The sequence below is a fragment of the Bos grunniens genome, chromosome 22 (assembly GCF_055505025.1).
Source record: "Bos grunniens cultivar Pamir isolate PY7600 chromosome 22, Bosgru_T2T1.0, whole genome shotgun sequence".
NCBI classification, from domain to species: Eukaryota; Metazoa; Chordata; class Mammalia; order Artiodactyla; family Bovidae; genus Bos; species Bos grunniens.
In genome coordinates, this window is record NC_141186.1 from 46,250,933 (window position 1) to 46,272,403 (window position 21,471).

The window sequence follows — 21,471 nt, forward strand, 5'->3', positions numbered from 1 at the left end:
TGCTGAGGTTTTGAGGGTGGACAATAAAACTTAAAGCTTAGGAGCTCCGGAGGTTAACTTACAGCTAAGAAACTGCTTACTATTCTCCACTCCTCCCTCCCCCCTCAATCCAGGCTTCCATCCCCTGAAATGACTCCAGGTCATCCATGCCATTCCGTCCACTTGCAGCGTCCGTTCCCCCTTTCCACCTGGGAAATCTCTACTTATTACCCAAGGTCAAGGCCAAGGTTAACTCTCCTGTAAGGCTTTCTCAGACAGTATCACTAATTCTAACGATAGAAAAGTTGAGTATCTACTAAGTGCTGAACACTGTACTCAACACTTTCCATGATGATCTTATTTCATTCAGGAATCCTCACCACTATTCTATGAAGCAAATACTACTGTGACCCCCATTTTAAGACGAGGAAAGCAAGTCTCACTAGAGTTAAATAACTTGCCCAAGGACACAGAGCTTGTTAGTGGCAGGGCTAGTTTGAAGACCAGATCTGCCTGATTCCATAAGCAAGCTCTTCCCCATCTGTCAGTGCAACTTCCTCAATGAACTCATGTTTTGGCTACATCACTTTCCCCATTTAACTTCACATCTTTTTCCTTCTTTACTAGATTAAAAGTCAGGTGGTGGGTTATTCTGCTTTAAATCTCTAATAGTTTGCTCACTGCTTGGCTCACAACAGATGCTTAACATAAATGTGTATACATGTGTTGAATGGAGAAATGGATAGATGGATGGGTGGAAGGAGGGAGGGAGGAAAGGAATCAAGGAAGACATGCCCAGCTTCCTCAAAGGTGAATATTCTAAACAAGCTAATCTCTTTCAAGTACACCAAACACTGTGTTCTATGAAGAAGAATGTTAGTGCTTTCTGAAAAATGTATCTAGTCAATACATATTTCACATTGACCCTGGGCCTTACTAATGGCAGAAAATTCAAAGGAAAGTCAAATCTCTACTCTGTACACCTATGGCCACAGAAAAGAAGCCTGTAAATGTTGGACAGAGTAGAAAACATCTGGACCAGATCATAACCTTGAAGAATGAAGATAAATGCTCTCTGAGTTCAGTCTTTTTACTTAAAAACAAAACAAAACAAAAAAAACAAACAAAAAAACACAAACCTTACATACTTCTCATGACTTCATTGCCTTGCTTTTTGATATGTCCTCCAAGGAAGAAGTCTCACCCACAAACTTCAAATAGGTAAGCCTACAGCTGCTACAAATTCAAGTGTTTAGACTACATCAACTTGCATTTATTAGGGATGCATTAAAAAAAATCTAGAGAAAATGAGAACAGATCTCAGCCTTGAGCAAAAATACATAAGGCGCCAAAAAGACACATTAGGAGAGGTTCAGAAGTCAGTACTTGCGGCTCAGCATTCAAACTGGCCTGTCCAGAGTGCAAGTCTTTCCTCAGAGCACATGATCCAGGGTGGTCACCATTTGGTATTTTCAAAGCCTAAAGGATGCAACCTGAGAGGCAAACATGAGTTTCCAGGTAGGAACAGAAGTAGAATCCGAATCCTGGGTGACATGTTAAAATACAGTCTCATGGTCTGCAAGGTCTAAATGCTTTGAAGCAGCATCACGGTTGGGACCTCACAGTCAGGCTGTGATGGGAGAGCATCCCAGGGCCCTCTCTCGAGGTGCTCTCAGTGCAGAGAGGCTGGCTGCTTGCATGATTGGTGGCAGAAGGAAGGTTTGGAAGCTGGATTAAGTGAAAACTTCTGCCATCTGTCTTTGATCCCAAAAGGCTAAATCCAGATGAGCTTGTACAAATAACTCAATGATTTCAGTTTTGCAACCCCTGTAGGTATCTCAGCAAAGGCTGCTTTAGTTCTAAGCAGATACTCTTGCTTTGGGTGGACATCTGAAACTGTTTTCTACGTTGATTTTGTCCAGTTTCATGTTGGAAGAAGGGGCTTTTATACATTAGGGTGATGGCCTGTATGTTTCCACATCCTAAACGTGAGAAACAATCACTGCTTCCAGTCCTGAGGTGATATTAAGTGTAAGAGACTCTGATATGACATTGTCTCATTTAATCCTCACAAGCAGTCATGAGAGAGAGGTGCACGTTCAACTGTTCTATGGTTAGGCTCATGAACCTTTTTCTGGTTATTTCACCACAGACAGGAGAATTACTTGGGGGCTTCCTTTCACACCCAGCTCAACTCCTGTGCTGATCAGTGTGCAATGTTACCCAACTTTTCATGGGGATTCGAGTCTTCCCTAGGTTCCTGATGCCTGGAACCGTGTTTCAGTCTCTTGTGGGCATCACAAAGTGCAGTGGACATATGAACAGCTAAATGAGTTGAACAAACTTTTTTTAATGAAAAAGACACACAGAATTTTTCATGCACTGAGTCTAACAGGAATTAATTAAGAGAGGAGTGATGTCAACTGGAGAGTGGAAGACTCTTGGGTGCAGCTGAGGTTGGAGGGACCATTTCATATCAAGATAGGGTGAACCTGGGAGCCAAACAAAGGGTGTCTGTTGCTGGAAGATAAATGTTCTGTTTACTCAGGAATGAAGACCACTTCAAAGACCATTTGTTGGCTTGGTGAGAAGCTGTTGCCAAGGTGAAGAGTCCCTGTGTCCCAACTGCCCATAAACATGTCTTCGAACAGCAGGAAGGAGCTGCACAAAATGGCTGTGGTTGCCAGAGCGGGGAGCAGAGCCTCAGGAAGCGGATGCATCTCCCTCAGTAGCACCGACAGAGGCAGGAAAGGTTCCACGTGCCAATCTGCCAAGACAAACACGGCCCAGCACTGCCGGGGGTGGGAGGGCGGCCGGGCCGAGCAGCTGAGCCACCACAGTCACGCAGCCTCTCGAAAGCCTGTGGCTGCAAGAGCGCAACCAGGGCCTGTGGTTTCCGGCCACCTCCCTGGTACACAGCTCGGGCTCTCTGTGACTCATGGCCAATGGTGTGCCAAGACTTCACGTCCCATCTCCAAGGGGGCTCAACCCATGCAGGGCCATGGCGGTTCCCACTGTTTCATCCTCTCAAGCAGCTTAGTGGGGGATTAATGATGACCAGGATGTGAGTGGACAACTTCATAGGAGCAGCCGGCTGTAAAGGCATCCTGCCCCGGCACGCGAGGACACAGCAGAGGGCCAGGAGCCGTCAGCTGTGCTGAGCTAAGGCTGCTATGTCTCAACTCTGCTGGTTCAGAGTGTGTGTGTGTGGGGAGCGGGGGGAGAGGACATCAGAGGGAGGAAGAGAAACTAACATTTATTGATGTCAGGCCTCTAGAGAGATGCTGTGGTTGGGTGGTTAAGAGTGTGGGTGTCGGATTGCATCTGGCTTCACCACGCACTAGATGAGTGATCTTGGAAAGCAGCTCAGTCCTCTGAACCTCAACATTCTCATCCAGAAAAGAGGGAAAATAGTAGTAATCCACCCCATCCAATGGTTCTAAAGATCAAATGGAGATTATAATTGTAAAGTTTGGGAGATATTAGCTTGGTAGACGTTAGCATTTATCATTGTGGAACTAGGTGCTGGAGCTGAAGAACAGAAAGAATTGTTTCAGAGGGAATTAGTGCCCATGAGTAAGTAAAATGCTTTGCTTATGGAGGTTGAACACAGAGCTCCAGTTCTAAGCTGCCCGTATAGGGTGCATTCTGTAGACGATGAAGCTTAAAGACCCTTCAGGATCTATATGAAGAATATCATCTATATCATGAGAAGAAGGAGACTGATCAGAGTGACCATCTTTCTCCCCTCTGGCACCATCATTAATAATCCAAACCCCAAGCAAACACAAGTCAACTATTCAATTCTGCCAAAACATACTGAAGAATTGTCACATGCCAGACATTGCACTGGGCACTGAGGTGAGGGTTGGGAGTAAAACAGAGAAGAGTTGAACAACAGTCTGTTCTTGAGACACAAGTGAGAGAGACAGACATGTGTACACTCAGGTAATACTAGGGCAGGCAGATCAGCATTCTGGTGCTGAGACAAACCTCACAGAGGGCACATGCAGGAGAAATAGATGCCAAGTGGGTTATCTATGAAATCTTTGGGAGGTGTATGCTTTTATATAAATCTCAAAGGTTGATATTACGGGAAGGAAAGCTGTAGAGAGAAAGGGACCATATTTTGCAAAAGTGGTAGCTTAGAGTGAAAGGAACAGATAAACTGGAAACTAAAGTTGGAAAAGTGGGCTAAGACCACTTTTTGTAGCATTTTGACTATCAGACTGACATTTCTGTTGGGAAGCAACATGGAAAGGGAATGTAAGCTCAGGCACTGACACTCAAATGAACTTGAGTTGTGGCTCTTCCTCTGATCCAAGATGTGACCTTGGAAAATACTTTGCCTGTGAACTTCTGTCTCCCCATTGTAAAGTGGGGATCACGGCAGTGGCTGATTCACAGTGTTGGGTTATTCACAGACTGCTCAGAACTGTGCCTCAACACAGTGCATGCATGCGTGCTAAGTCAACTCAGTCATGCCCAACTCTCTGCGACCTTTTGAACCATAGCTCTTCTGACCATAGGATTCTCCAGGCAAGGATACTGGAGTGGGTTTGCCATTTCCTCTTTCAGGGGGTCTTCCCAACCCAGGGATTGAACCTGTGTCTCTTACGTCTCCTGCATTGGCAGGCGGGTTGTTTACCACTAGTGCCGCCTGGGAAGCCTGCCTCAACTAGGCTTTCATAAAAAATTAGCTATTGTTATCATTGTCAGCAATCAAAAAGCTGTGACCATAGTGAGAAATAATGAGCATCTGAACTAAGAGAGTGGAAAACAAAAGGAAGGGATATGTGTACCTTGAAGAGGCAGAATGGGGAAGTTAAGAGGGTATTGCATGTAAGAAGCAAGAGAGGAGGAGTCAGTGATGTCTCCAGGATTCAGGCCCAGGAGACGAGTTGGGATGAGTTGGGTGTTACCAAGATGGAGTCATGGAAAATGGTCTCGGTTTTGGGTGTAGTGAATTAAAAGTGGCTGGTAAGTTTTTCAGTTTGTTCTTTGTCAGAGGAGTTTCGTATGCAAGGATTTAAATTTCAGTACAATTTTTAGGACAAAAGACTCAGATTAGGGGATTATGTATATCGAAGTGAAAGTCAAGCCTTTGGAATGACAGGATGGTCCTCTAAAGGTATTTATAAGCAATAAAGTTTCTAGGAAGTAGACTTTGAAATGTGTATTTACAAAAGAGGGTAGAAGAAGGGAAACAGAAGAAGAACTAAGCAGTTACTGTGTTCCAGAAACATCATTTGATGGGAGTTTCAAAAAGGTTATGGTGGTCAGCTCTGGAGACAGAGATGCAGTCACTAGTTTAATGATGACCATGACCATCTCTTGAAGTAGAAGTCCAGGCTAAATGAAATCTTAATAATCTAACCTACAAAAAGAGAATGCCCAACCCAGAGGAGAGACTGGGCTCCAATGAGACGATCTATGGGCCTCGCTTTGTAAAACTGATTTGTAATTAACTAGAGTTTATTATTTTTCTTTATCATATTTGTTCCTAAATCTGTTTTTGGAACTTCGTCTTGAGTTCTAAAGTTTCAGAACTTTGACTTGAAGAGACAATGATGTCTATCTAGGACATGAGAAAATGGGAAGTGTGTGCTGTGATTTATTTGTGCTGTAAGTACACAGTATATATGATGTAGAAGAGACCAGGACATATCTGGAAGTCGGCCTCTGCCAAGCGCTCTGAGATGTGCCACTATAACCTTGGGGTGGGGGAGGGGTGGTTCATGGACTTTCCACTAAGAAAGGCTCCTTCTCCCTCAACTTTTTTCCAGTGATGTCTCCAACATGGTTTTGAATGACTCAAGTTTTGGGCCTCCTACCACTTCCCTTGTTATGCACGTTTGCCATTTCCCAGATTTCATCATTAGGGCATTTCCTGAAATTCAGCCCAATGTGTTCTTTTTTTCTGATTTCAAAAAGGATTCTGTTTCAAGCCTCAGCTGTCAAATGGGGAACCCAACTGTGAACAGTAGCGAATTTGACTGTGACATCAGAGTTTCCAATGGGAACCCGACTTTCCACCCTGAGTTCCAATTTCCCTCTTGGTTCAGGATTTCAGAATAATGCAGTCTTCTCCAGACCTCACCGAGGTGCCACTGCTTGAGCCAATAGCAGCAGGACCCCAAATTGCCTTTGAGGCTGGCAGCCTGCAAGGACTGTCTGCCAAGAACCCCCTTGGAACCTCATCACCTTTCCAAGACCCTGTTTTTAAGCAGATCAAAGTACTTTTCTCACACTGGTGAAAGCCAGAGGTCCAGGTCAAGGTGAATGAGTGTGGGATTCTGAAGGAAGCTGGCAGAACATCAAAGAAAGTTGGGCGGGGCCTGAGTCCTTTCTTTGAAAACTCTTTTCCATTGTTTCCCAGACTTTTCCAGTTTGACACATTACTGAACTTGCCTCTCTGTTCCCACCCCAAGTCCTTTTAACTGTCCATTAGTTCAATCATCAGATGATTACATCCCTTTGGTGCTTACATGTTCCAAAAGCCAATAAACATACATATGTATTGATCTATATATGTGAATAAATGTCCATGTCCACTTACTAGTCATCTCATCTTAAACCCTGAATTCACAATTAAACTTTCTTTCTATTTCATTCTGTGCTGAGTTGTAGCCCCATAGCTCTGTGGCTCCCTGCCAGCCTGTGTACACTCTGAGGACAGCAGCGGTGTCCTCCTAGTCATCTCTGTGCTATTCCTCAGGCCTAATGCAGGGCCTGCCAAAGTTAAAATACTTGAAAATGGCCAGTGATCACCACAGGTAGTCTCAAACTTCCTCCCAATTTTAACAAGTATCTGTTTGTACCACAGCAAGGACTTTTGGGGAGCTGAATTGTCACTCTTGAAGGGCCAGAAAAAAGATATATTCAAGGTCATCCCTTCTTAACCTAGATGGATACAAAAAAACAGGCAATATGGATACAATGAACAAAATAAGAAATACAGCCCTCAGAGGTGCCATGCACTGATCACTGACTCTGTGTCACGCACGTGCCTCGTGTGCTCTGCTCTGTGTCATCTCATTTGGCTCTTCACACTGGAGCATCCTGGGCTCATTCAATTTTCACCTCTTCTCTGTCGGCAGTCCCCTTGGTGATCCCACATGTCAACCATATGCCACTAACTCCCAACTTCTCCAGGCCAGACTTCTCTTCCAAACCCCAAACTCACATACCCACTGCCTTTGGATGTCACAAACTCAGCACATCGAAAACTCTCTCCTGATCTGCCTGCAAAAGCTGTTCTACTTTCCACCTTCCCCAGATCAGCCTTCCCTTTGATCAGGCCAAAATTCTTTCAGTCATTGGAATTCGACTCCTTCTCTTGTACCCCACATCCAATACATGGGAAAGCAAATTCTGCTGACTCTCTCTTCAAGACAGATCCAAAATTCTGTAATTTCTAACACTTTCCCTCCATTCTAGTCAAAGCCAAGACTAACTCTTTCTTAGGTTGGAGCTCTGGCCTCTAACCACGGCTCCCTTCTACCCTGTGCCCTATGGTGTGATCCCAACAAAGTAACCAAAGTACATACTCTGTTAGACTTCAATGACCCTCCCTCTCAGAGAAAAAGCCAGTCTTCCCATCATCTGCCGTCTATTCTCTGACCCCATGTCCTAATGCTTCCCCACTGCTCTCCTGACTTCTGCTGCATGGCGCTCCTTGCTGTTTCACAAATGTGCCAGACCCACCTCTGGTCTTTGCTCCAGCATTCCCTCTGCCTGAAGCGTTCTTCCTGCAGGTACTCTCGTCTAATCCCTCAACCCTCTCAAGTTTCACTTAGGTTTGCCTAAGTGAAAGTGAAAGTCACTTAGTCGTGTCCAACTCTTTGCAACCCCATGGACTATACAGTCCATGGAATTCTCCAGGCCAGAATACTGAAGTGGGTAGCCTTTCCCTTCTCCAGGGGACCTTCCCAATCCAGGGATCGAACCCAGGTCTCCAGCATTGCAGGCAGATTCTTTACCAGATGGGCCACAGGGGAAGCCCAGGTTTGCCCAAACTACCTTCTGAAGGCTACCACTTGCTCACCCTCAACACTCCCAATCCCCCTCACTCTGCTCTACCTGTTTTTGTCCACAATGTTTCTCATCTTCTACGATATTACATAAAGTTGGTTGCATATGACTTGGTTATCTTTCTTTTCCTTGTATAATGTAAGCCCATGAGGGTACACTTTTTGCCTCTTTAGTTTGGAAAGATCTTGTTCACAGAATAGGTACTTACTGTTGAATGAATGAGTAAGCAAAAAATAGATGCTCTTGGAATCAAGATATTCAAGCTCCCTGCCTCAGAGCTCCCAGTGGCTTTAACAGCCCAAGCAGAGTGCATTCTTACATCCATCATGCTCCATCTCAGACTCAAAGCCCTACATCCTCCAGTCCTCTAAATTCCCTCCCCAGAGCCTGACTCTCTGCCTTGAGCAACCATTTCCACTTGCCAGAGAGTGGCAAGGCACCATCCCATTTGCTTGAAACTAAATCCAAGTAAGGATGGGGAGCCTTCTTTGTGACAAATAACTTCTTGGTGAGTAGAAGCTAATAAAATATGACCACCATGGGCAGCTCCCTTGGCAAGCAGTTCCTTGAAGAGGGAATCACAGCCTGGCACAGCTCCTAGTAAGTGGTTCTCTTCAGCTCCGGATACTCACTGAAAAGCATGCTGGGACCTGGGGTGGGCTTCCAAATCTACCAGGGTCATGATGGGAAAAGGATGCTTACTTGTGGGGAGCATAAAGGAGTGTTTCCACTTTTGAAAAGAGGGACTACCCCCTATTCTAGTAACTAGAGTTCCATTAATTGGCTATAATAGTTTCTAGCAATCTTGATTAAGTAATATCAACTGAACTCAAAGACTTTAAATTCATTCGGGATGAGAATCTTCTCACAAGCTTCCCAGTAGCCTCAGAGACACTCAGCAGCCAAATTCCAAGATGAGAAAATGCCAAACCTCAAGTGGAAAATTCCGAGGTGGCTGCTATTTCTTGCTTTCTCTTCTCCTCCTACCTGCCCCTCCCCCAATCATCCTCTTTCTCTTCTTCTTCTTCCTCTTAATACACCTAAGCATTGGATATTATCATCCCAGTACCTTTCCTGAACAACCTGGATAGACTGCAGGGGAATTATGCTGACTTTTACTAAAAAAGCCAGTTTTAAAAGTTTGCCCATTTAGTTGCACGTCATTGTGAATACACTTAGTGCCACTGAATTGCACACTTCCTAAAGAATGGTCAAGGTGGCACATTTTATGTTTTCCATATTTTAGCGCAATACAAATAATTAAATGTTACATATTATATGCTTCCATTTACATATTCTTAAAATGGCAAATGTGTAGATATGGAGAGAAAATTAGCAGTTGCCAGGAGTTAGGAAAAAGGAGGAAAGGAGGGAGGTGACTGTGGCTATGAAAGGGTAGCACCAGGGATTCTTGTGATGGTACTGTTCTTTATCTTGATTCTGGTGGTGGCCACACAAATCTCACAAGTATAAAATGTCATAGAACAAAGTAACACATGCACAAGCAAGCACAAATGAATGCGCATGCAGCTGGTGAAATCTGAATCGGATCAGTGGATTTCATCAATGCCTAGTTCCTGGCTGCGGTATTGTCTGTAGTTGAGTAAGATGCTACCACTGAGGGAAACTGGATGGGGGGTATATGGGATCTCTTTGTTCTATTCCTTACAACTGCATGTGAATATACAATTAGCTCATAATAAAAAGTTAGGCAACAACAACAAAGGATTATGTCTCACTTGTGCCACATGTCCCACTCGGTATGGCTGGGGTTCTAGTCTATGTGGGTGGCACAGGCTGTTAGAGCTTCCACCATCTGGAATATCACCCGTCACCTTGTCAGGGGAAGGGAACATAGCAAGTTTCTCCCTGGCGCTTAAAGGTTTCCACCTGGAAGTGACACACCGTTCCCCCTCATGTCTTGTTGGCCAAAGCAAGACCTTTGATTTCACCAGCTTCCAGGAAGTAGGGAAATTCAGTTTTGCCAATTATGTGGAAAAAGGAGAGGCAAAATATTGGTGAGCAGAGTGATTCTTTAAGAATATCTAAATAGTTAAATATTCACAAAGTATTTTTCATTTACCTCAGCTTCCCCAGTGGCTCACTGGTTAAGAATCTGCCTGCAATACAGGAGATGCGGATTTGATTCCTGGGTTGGGAAGATCCCCTGGAGGAGGGCATGGCAACCCACTCCAGTATCCTTGCCTGGAGAATCCCATGGACAGAGGAGCCTGGAGATCGGGTTGCAAAGAGTCGGACAAGACTGCAGTGACTAAGCACATACACATCATCATGTGACCAAGGAAGTAAAGGTCTCCTGCTTGATTATAAATCAAATATAGGAAATGCAAATACAAATATTGCACAGTTCATTGTGGACAAAACTTTGCACTGGACCTGAGTTTCACTTTTTAGAAAGAGTGAGAGCTTACCGAAGGGATAATTAAAATGCTGAAGTATAATTTTAAATGCATTCATGTAATAAAAATGATTTCTCTTTGGCTTTTGTTTTATTACCAAGTATACATGGAAAATTGGAGAAGGAAATGGCAACCCACTCCAGTATTCTTGCCTGAAGAATCCCAGGGACAGAGGAGCCTGGTGGGCTGCCGTCTATGGGGTCGCACAGAGTCGGACACGACTGAAGCGACTTAGCAGCAGCAGCAGCAGCATACATGGAAAATACCTGCCTATTAAATTTTCATGGAAGTAGTGCTTGCAAATAACCTTTAACTTTTCTATCTGAAGATACAAATAGCCAATTTAAAATGTAACTCAGGTGTGCATGAAAATTTCTGCATATTAAAGGGAGGCCATGGGGAAGGGTAGGCACAGGTGGGCAGACTGATAGATTTCAAAGGACATGAAGTGTGGGAAGAATACCAGAAGGGCCAGGAATTTGCTAAGAAACAGGATACCATTAACCAAAAAATGACCAGATTACCCAAGGAATGACCAACTGAATGTGTGGTTCTTAAAAACTAAATCAGATATTTGCTACTTGAAAATATAGAGAAGATATAGCTTTTAACTTGTACTCTGTAAGAAGATAATTATTTTGATCAGAGTTGCTTAGAAATGGAGACAAGGGTTAACCTACCCTGTTGAGCATCTATTACATGTCAGTCCTTGTCTATGCCAGTCACCTTTAAGAGCACCATGCTCTTGCACTCTTTTAACCATTATTAGCACCCTATTTTACAAATGCATAAAGAGTTAGAAATGTGAAATCATGTATCCAGAGGGGCCATTTGTGCCCAGGACTGCCTGACTGCAGAGGGTGGTTCTCTCTGGTTAACTGTACTGTATCTCTCACTCATCAGTAGCTTCCTTGGGGTGGGATGGAGTCCATCCCATGACTGGACTCCAGCCCCTTTTTCAGATTCTGTTCTACTGGCAGAACAGACCCCTAAGCTCTAGCCAGAGAACATGTGTCACACCTCCCCAAGTCCAACCTTCAGTGTCCAACCTCTGTGCCTTTTCTTCCTGATCTCTGTACTCAAAATTTACCTATTCTGCAGGTGCCAGCTCATCTGCTTGATCCTTCAAGTCTTCCTAGATCATGGACTTAATATCTTTCAGATACAAGGCAAGAAAAGAATGACTACTTATATGAACTGATGAACAAATGATATCTGCTCCATTCTTTCTCTCTTTCCATTGCATTTATCATTCTTGTTATAGTTTACCAGAGGTTGGTAGCTATTTCTTTTCAATTCAGAAAACACTGAGTTCTTCATATCACAAAGTTCATGCCAAGTAGGGTGGGGAATACAACAATGGTTAAGACCCAGCCCAGCCCCAGCCCCTAGGTGCTCACAGTCATACAAATAATACAAACTGTTCGTGAAATGAACTCAGATACACACGAGTTCCCCTGCCAGACTCTCAGCTCTTTGAAGGAAGAAGCACATTTTCAGAGTGGGGGATATGACTTCATGCCTGTTCGAAGAGAAGTCTGACTCACACCAACATACTTCATCAAGAGCAAAGCCCAGTGCAGAATGATCCCGTTTCTGGCCAAGGCAAGACCCACCAGGCTCCATGATGGATGGCCTCATCAACCAGGATTGCAAATGCAGCTCCAGCTGGTCTGAAATGATAAGGTTAGAAAACCAAACGATACTGTCCTGAGCGTTCATAAAAATAAGCAGAAATTAGAGACACTTTAGAATTCTTAAGAATTATCACTTTTTATTATAACCTTGTTTGTTTCAAGAGTGATCCCAGAACATTAAAAAAAGAATTATGATAAAATAAGATGGCAATATAATACTACTATTTAAAAGCATAGATTAATACCAGAAAACTCAAGACTATTACATTTAACTTCATGTAAGGGAGTCTTTGAAATTAAGTTAAGTGACTCCAGGCTTTTTATTTACAGAAACGACTTGGATGTTGGTCTGAGAAGTGAGATATCCAAGTTTTCAAATAAACTCAAGTCATAGAGAATTGTAAATAATGAAGAACCATGAGGATGAAAAATAAATCTTTTAAATACCCTGTCTAATTGATAGGAAAAGCATTTTATATTAGATAAAACCCAATAAAAAATTTAAGGACAGGATGTAGAAATTACACACATACACACAAAGAATCACAAAATCTGCACAACCGTTCTATATCCTGAGGGGGAAAAAGGAAGAAAAAAAAGCAAATGGGAAAGACAGTTGCATTGCTACGATAAAAAGAAGGAACACCCCCTCCCCCCAAAGAGGGACTATAGAAATGAAGCCGGAGCCTGGCTGCGTGCCCGGCTAGCCAGTAGCGTTCCTTTGTTTGAATAAGCAAAAGGCGCCCCCTCTGGGTGGATGCAGCATCTTGAGCACATGACTTGGCATGTGAAGGGCCTTTGTGCTGTGGAAAGGTGCCTGGCCTCCCGAAGAATGCAGTCTCATTCAGGGACTGAATTTCAGCTCCCACTCCCTTGTGGCAGTGCATACACTGGCAGCTGACCCTACCTGCCCAGCAGCATTCTGCATAAATCGCCTGGGGAAAAGGCATTGAGTTGTAGTTCCTTCTAGTTTCTGGGCTAAACGTTACCTCTCTGAGCTCAGTTTCTTCTGCACAGGGAGAAGGCAATGCCCACTCAGACCTTTCACGCAGGGATCAAATGAACTTACTTGTGGGGAAAGACTGGCTGAGCTGCCCCTCATCAACACAGGAATAAAACTCTCCTTACTACATAAGCAGTATCCCATGTACCTTTCAGGGAATGAAATATTTTCCCCTTTCACCTGCTAATGTATTCTTATTTGACATTTTGAAGTGTATTCATTTTCATATTTGCCTTCATTTATATTTCTTTCTTCAAGTAAAAATAATAATTATTATTATAATAGCAATGAACCAAAACCTTTAAATGAGTATCATTGACTGACTACTCTCCTGTATGCCAGGCATTGGGCCAAGCACTTCCTATACCTTTATGGTCTCATATAATCCTCACAAGTGGGAGTGTTATTTCCTCCACTGTATAGATGCAAAAACAAAGAACCAAAGGTTAAGGAATTTAAAGAAAACAAAAACAGCACAACTAGGACTTAAACCCATATATTTATGATTCAGAGCTTCTTGGCCAAACAAATAATCTCTCAATCTATTTATTACAGACAATTTGAAAAGAGATAAACAAAGAAGGAAATAACAATCACCCTTCCTCTGTCACCTATCTATTAACATAATGCCATTCATTCTCGTGATGCTGCTCTGATGTTGGAGGATAAATCAATAGAAGAAATTTTTTAAACATTCAAGGATATGGCTGTTAGGAGCAGATGCAACCACCAGTTTAGGAAGAAAGGAAAAGACTAATATTGTCTGCACTATAATTGTTTGCTCTTAGCCACTCCAAGTGCCATTATAATTCCTAATATCATCCCTTGAATCATTTATTCATGTTAATAATTGCAGCAATAACCATTCAGAATCTCTACAGCTTTAGTGAAAACAGTCATGGAAATATACAGTACATTTAATTAAATCTCTATTGAGAGTAAGTGGAAGGTACTTAATCATGTTCATAGGGCTGTAACTACTCTTTCTTATCAGAGACTCCACTCAGGAGGCCCTGTAAGCTCCTTACAACTGACAGGCTGCAAAACAGGCCCTGAACTGCACTGCTGCTGCCTTTGACAATTATCACCAGCTACTTCTGCACACCGTGCCTCCAAATATGGACTGCATTTGTGGAATCCATCATGTACGGTTTGTCCTGATTTCTGAAAAATCTTCCCATTATCAGAACATTGGTATCCCTCTTGAGTTGAAAATATCTGATTCCCAGAGGTGGGAGCAATGCAAAAAGCTACTCACCCAAAAGCCAAAATGCTTCTCCAGTGTTTTGTTTTGAGTGGTGACCAAGAGAATTTTTGAGAGATGATGAGGTGCCAGGTAGTGGATGCGGTATTTCAATTATCCCTTTTAATGCTCAGACTAATCCTATGAAGTAGTCAATACCCTCATTTTATAATTAGAAAACAATCAGGGTGATTAAGCATTTGTCTAGAGTTCCATTTCTCTTAAGCACATGAGAATCCTAGTTGACTTGACTCTCGCACATTTTGAAATGCTAAATACTACTACCTCCCAGGTTAGACATCAGCCCCAAAGAGAAATAAATAGCAGAGCCCCTCCTCAATCATACCCCACCCTCCAGTGAACACTTGGACTCCACTAAATAAAAAGAGCACTTTCCCAATAGCATTTTCCATAGAAATGGGATAAACAATCCTAAATACGCATGGAACTACAAAGGAACCTGAATACTCAAAGCAACCTTGAGGGGAAAAAATAGCAGAATTGAAGGCATCTCACTTTCTGATTTAAAACTATATTACAAGGCTATCATAATCAAAACAGCATGACACTGACATAAAAACAAACAATGGAATAGATCAACAGAACAGAATAGAAAGCCCCAAAATAAAACCCCACTTTGTTGTTAATTAATTTACATTAACATTACATTAAATATTACATAAATATTTAAATTAACATTACATTAACATCTTAATAAGATAAGAATATATAATGTGTAAAAGATAGTCTCTTCAATAAATTATGTTAGGAAAACTGTATCTCTATAACTTAAACTTTTAAACAAAAGTCAACTCAAAATGGATTAATCACTTTTCAAGTGATTAATCATTTTGAGTTGACTTTTGCCTGAAACCATAAGACTCCAAGAAGGAAATATAAGGGGTAAGCTCTTGTCACTGTCATTGGCAATGATTTTTCAGAGTTGACACCAAACGCAAAAGCAACAAAAGCAAAAGTAAACAAATGGGACTACATCAAACTACAAAGCTTCCGTATTTGTAACCATCAAAGGAAACCATCAACAAAACAAAAAGACAATCTACTTAATGGGATAAATATTTGCAAATCATGTATCTTATAATATGGTCAAAATATACAGAGAACTTATTCAACTCAATAGAAAAAGAACCTGACTAAAAAGAGGTCAGAGGAGTTGAACAGCCATTTCTCCAAATATGACATAAAAATGGCCAACAGACACATGAAATGGGGCACAATATCATAATCATTTGTTGGTGGTGGTGTTCAGTTGCTAAATTGTGTCCAATTCTTTGCGACCACATGGACTGCAGCATGCCAGGCTACCCTGTTCTTCACTATCTCCCAAAGTTTGTTCAAATCCATGTCCATTAAATCAGTGATGCTATCTAACAATCTCATCCTCTGCCACCCCCTTCTCCTTTTGCTTTCAGTCTTTCCCAGCATCAGGGTCTTTTCCAGTGAGTCAGCTCTCTAAATCAGGTGGCCAAAGTATTGGAACTTCAGCTTCAGCATCAATCCTTCCAATGAATATTCAGGGTTGATTTCCTTGAGGATTGACTGGTTTGATCTCCTTGTAGTCCAAGGGATTCTCAAAAGTCTTCTCCAGCACCGTAGTTCAAAAGCATCAGTTATTTGGAGCTCAGTAAAAGAATTTGGTCCAACTCTCACATCCATACATGACAACAGGAAAAAACATAGCTTTGGCTATATGTACCTTTGTTGGCAACATTCTGACTCTGTTTTTTAATATGCTGTCTAGGTTTGTCATAGCGTTCCTTCCAGGGAGCAAGGGTCTTTTAATTCCATGGCTGCAATCACCATCCACAGTGATTTTGGAGCCCAAGAAAATAAAATGTGTCACTGCTTCCACTTTTTCCATCTATCTGCCATGAAGTGATGGGACCAGATGCCATGATCATAGTTTTTTGGATGTTGCATTTTAAGCCAGCTATTTCACTCTCCCTTTTCATCCTATCAAGAGGCTGTTTAGTTCCTCTTCACTTTCTGCCATTAGAGTGGTATCATCTACCTATCTGCAGTTATTGATATTTCTCCCAGTAATCCTGCTTCCAGTTTGTGATTCATCCAGCTCAGCATTCCACATGATGTACTCTGCATAGAAGTTAAATAAGCAGGGTGACAATATATAGCCTTGTTGTACTCCTTCACCAATTTTGAACCAGTCCATTGTTCCATGTCTAGTTTCTTTTTTTTAGTTTTGACTTTTTTTTTTAACTTTACAATATTGTATTGGTGTTGCCATATATCAACATGAATCCACCACAGGTATACACGTGTCCCCCATCCTGAACCCTCCTCCCTCCCTGTACCATCCCTCTGGGTCGTCCCAGTGCACCAGCCCCAAGCATCCAGTATCGTGCATCGAACCTGGACTGGCTACTCATTTCATATATGATATTATACATGTTTCAATGCCATTCTCCCAAATCACCCCACCCTCTCCCTCTCCCACAGAGTCCAAAAGACTGTTCTATACATCAGTGTCTCTTTTGCTGTCTCGTACACAGGGTTATTGTTACCATCTTTCTAAATTCCATATATATGCGTTAGCATACTGTATTGGTGTTTTTCTTTCTGGCTTACTTCACTCTGTATAATAGGCTCCAGTTTCATCCACCTCATTAGAACTGATTCAAATGTATTCTTTTTAATGGCTGAGTAATAGCTCCATTGTGTATATGTACCATAGCTTTCTTATCCATTCATCTGCTGATGGACATCTAGGTTGCTTCCATGTCCTGGCTATTATAAACAGTGCTGCGACGAACATTGGGGTACACGTGTCTCTTTCAATTCTGGTTTCCTCAGTGTGTATGCCCAGCAGTGGGATTGCTGGGTCATAAGGCAGTTCTATTTCCAGTTTTTTAAGGAATCTCCACACTGTTCTCCATAGTGACTGTACTAGTTTGCATTCCCACCAACAGTGTAAGAGGGTTCCCTTTTCTCCACACCCTCTCCAGCATTTATTGCTTGTAGACTTTTGGATCGCAGCCATTCTGACTGGCGTGAAATGGTACCTCATAGTCCAGTTTTAACTGCTACTTCTTGACTCACAAACACAATCATTAGGGAAATGCAGATCAAAACCACATTGAGAAAAAAAAAAAAAAAAAACCACATTGAGATACTACTTCAGACATGTCAGAATGACTTTATCACAAAGGCAAGAAATAACAAGTGCTGGCATGGATGTGGAGAAAAGGGAAGACTTGTGCACTGCTGGTGGGAATGAAAATTGGTGCAGCCACTAAGGATAACAGTATCAAGTTTCATCAAGAAATTAGAAATAGAACTACCGTACAATCCAGCAATTCCACTTCTGGATGTTTATCCAAAGGAAAGGAAATTACTAACTTGAAAAGATATCCGTAACCCTATGTTCACTGTAGCATTATTTCCGATAGCCAAGACATGGAAACAACCTGATTGTCCACTCATGGATGGATGGGTAAAGGAAACATGAAACACACACACACAGATACACACATACATATAGAGAATGACATATTATTCAGCCACAAAAAGAAGGAAATTGTGTTATCTGTAACAACATGGATGGAATTTGAAGGCATTACACTGAGTGAAATAAGTCAGAGAAAGACAAATACTGTATGATATTACTTATATGTGGAATCTAAAAGAAACAAACAAACAAAAAATGAAGATCATAGATACAGAGGATAGATTGATTCCCAGAGGCAGGGGGTTGGGAGTAGGGGAAAATGTGTGAAAGTGGACAAAAGTTACAAACTTCAAACCATAAGATAAATAAATCTTGGGGATATAATACATACAGCATAGTATAACAATACTGTATTGTATATTTAATAAAGTTACTAAGAGGGTAGATCTTAACAGGTTTCATCACAAGGAAAAATGTAACTACGTGTACTGATGGACATCAATTGAATTTATTTTGATAATAATTTTTCAAGATATACACATACCAAATTATCATGTTGTACACTTCAAACTAATACAATAACATATCAGTAGTAATTCAACTTAAAAAAAAGTCACCAAAAAAAAAAAAAAAGTCACTCTCTCCAAACACATATTACTCTATTAGTTGGGTCCATTATCTTGATATATTTCCATTCCAGATCTGAGCCATAATTCACTCTTCTGTGCCACACTCTGAAGGCATTTCAGGAAGTAAGTAGGATTCACAGAGCAATTGCAATCAACACAGCATGGGTTGTTGAACAGGTAAAGGACTTCGAAATTTGGTTTTCTGCTTCCCCTCTTCTACAGTTCTGTGCTACTTAGGAACACCTCCATAGAGCAGGTACAACTCTACTACAGAAAAGTGGCCCCTGGCACCATTTTTCACCCTGAGAAATTAGAGTTAGCTTCTGTAACATTCTCACTTGAGCTAATTCCAAAGGGGACAACTGGGAGACCAGGAGGTTTGCTCCTGCTTGCCTGGTCCTCCTAGAGGCAAGCAATGCTTGAATCCTTGCAGGGAATTCCAGTGCTTGCAATTCCAGCTGTGCAACAGATGTCATTCTCACTTTGTCTTCATCAGTGTAGGATAGCTGAGGAAATGCTACACTCGTCATCCTTACTTTCAAGGGAAAAAATATGTCTCCGTTACAAGACCATCTATGGTTTTCCAATGTTTTCTCAAAGAAGGTAAAGGGGATGTGCTGAAAGACATGGCTGCCTGTGGACACTGCTGAGTAAATTTTGGCCAGTTTAGCATAGTCACGAGGCTCCAACAATAGTTTTTTTTTCCTGGTTCAAGAAAAGAAGGAAATAGTTCTCCCACTCTACTAAAGATGTGCTTGACTTGACAAAGGGGAAATCTATTCTTGCCCTTTGCTCTAAAGTGTTTCCATAAGCACAGTTCTGGGTGATTTTTAAGTATTATGCTTCAACTTAATTCCTTACATTCAAATTTACATAAAAAATGCCTGATCTCGGCAATGGAAAATAATTAATGCATCAATGCAAACCACTGTTGAATATTCAATAGCAAAGATCCATTAGCTTGAATGTTAATGCTTAATTACAGTATTGTTAGGTCTGCAATAATTTTTTTTTTTTAATTTGGAAGAATTAAAAGAATTCTTCACAAAAGAATGACCGAAATTCTAGGGATGGGATGACCAAATAAGCTCCTGTCCTGTTTCACTCTTTAAGCTCCGTGCCTTTATATCCTGCCCTTCATCTTCCCTAGTACTCTTCTATCTTGTGAATGAATTGATTTTGCCAACTTTGAGGATCCTCATTAGTAATCTATTCAATATGTGCATTCCCTTTGAAAGAAAACCAGTAGTCTTGTGTGCATTGCCTATCTGCTCCTAATTTCCTATACTGTGAATTATGTCATCTAGTTTTCGTGCTGTTACCTGTGGGAAAAGGCTGTCTACATCAATTTGGTCAGACTGCCTCATACCCCTAGAAACACCAGTTTGATCACCACAAAGTTGACTCACACCCAAGAAGACCAACCCCAATTTCCTCTACCGTTTCTCACTGTTTAAACACTTAGCCTTCAGAAGGCTCTTGGATGAGTCATTTGACTCACAATGCTTCATCCAAGATCTAATACCATGGCGAGTCAGATCTGTACATACCTTGCAAAAGCAATGGAAACTGCTGAGATACTAAATCTAGGAGATCTATTGTGGTTATGGAGAGTGGATCTTGACCTAGGTGATATTTTGATCCTCACCCTCCTGAATTTCCTCAGGGTACCTTCAGATGAAGTAGGAAACTTGTGATGTACAGGTTGAAGTAATTAGGTAAGAGGTAATATAATGCTCACATTTACAAAGCAGGGAGGAGTAAAAATACTTTCACATTAGATTACCAGGATAATTGCTTCTATTATTTAGTTTGATATCCATGGGCAAAGCACACACTATGAAGATTTTAAGAAGTATTTTAACCAAAATCTTGTACTTTTGGTAGTATCTAGCTGAGGGGACAAAAGACTGATTTCCAAAGCTTCCTCTGAATCGAATTTCCTAAGCAGGCACATTCACAAGCAGTCACACCATCCATGAGAGAAACTCTGACTGCAGGGGTATGAAGAAAGAATGTTCAGACACACTTTGGAGATGAAAAGTATTTCCTTTTCTATGTCTGTCCTACTCTGTATTAGTCATTCAATTGTGGATAGAGGTCCATTAAACACTAGACTCATATTTTTAAGTTTTTGAAGGAGGAGGGGGAGAAACATATTTGGTTGTCCAACAGGAATTCTGGAAGCTGGTAACTGCCACTCCAGTCTGGGGAGGAGAGGCACAGATATGGCCTCTTCGTGTGCAACATGAACAGCCAGCATTCCTTACACCTCTGGTTCCCAGAGATCCAGGGATGAGAATCCTGCAATTCCTGTGCCCAGACACTCATTACAGAAGCTCCTATCAATGCTCTGGTCTCAGAAACCAAATCTAATGCAACGAACAACTATGGTCCCATTAATTTAAGGCTAAAATCTGCTTTCATCTGGAATTACTGGACAATCTTAAGTTGCACCTGTGACAAGAAAAAATAATTTGTTCCTGGACTGTTGCTGAGCTGTGACAAATGAGACCCAATGATTGAGTTATTTTACTTAATTATCCCTAACACCTAGTTCTATATACCTTCTGTTCTTGTTCTCAGAGTCTCTTGGTTACCATCAGGAATAAAGATATTCAGTGGCTAACACAGAGTTAATTCTAGAACCATCAAAGATAACTATCTGCATACACCAGATGCCCCAGTGCACATAAAAGATGTGAGGTGCCCCCATTCAGAACCATCATTGTCATTTTTTCCCCCAGTTTAATGAGCAGTTGATTTGCAATTTGCAGGATCATAATGAGTAGTGTAGAATAATAATAATATCAAAACCATTCAATATTAGGAATGAGAAAATCTTGGTCCCTGCCTGTGGTAGGCAGAATAATGCTCCCCTAAAGATGGCCACACCCTCATCCCCAGAACCTGTTAATTTGTTACTTTCACAGCATAAAGGGATTTGAGGATGTGATTACAGCTTTGGACCTTGAGTTCTGGAAATTATGCTGGATTCTGCAGGTGGGCTTAGTCTAACCACATGAGTCCGTAACAGTGCAGAGCCTTTTCCAGCTTCAGACAGAAATGAAACATGAGAAGGACTGGCATTTAGATGGA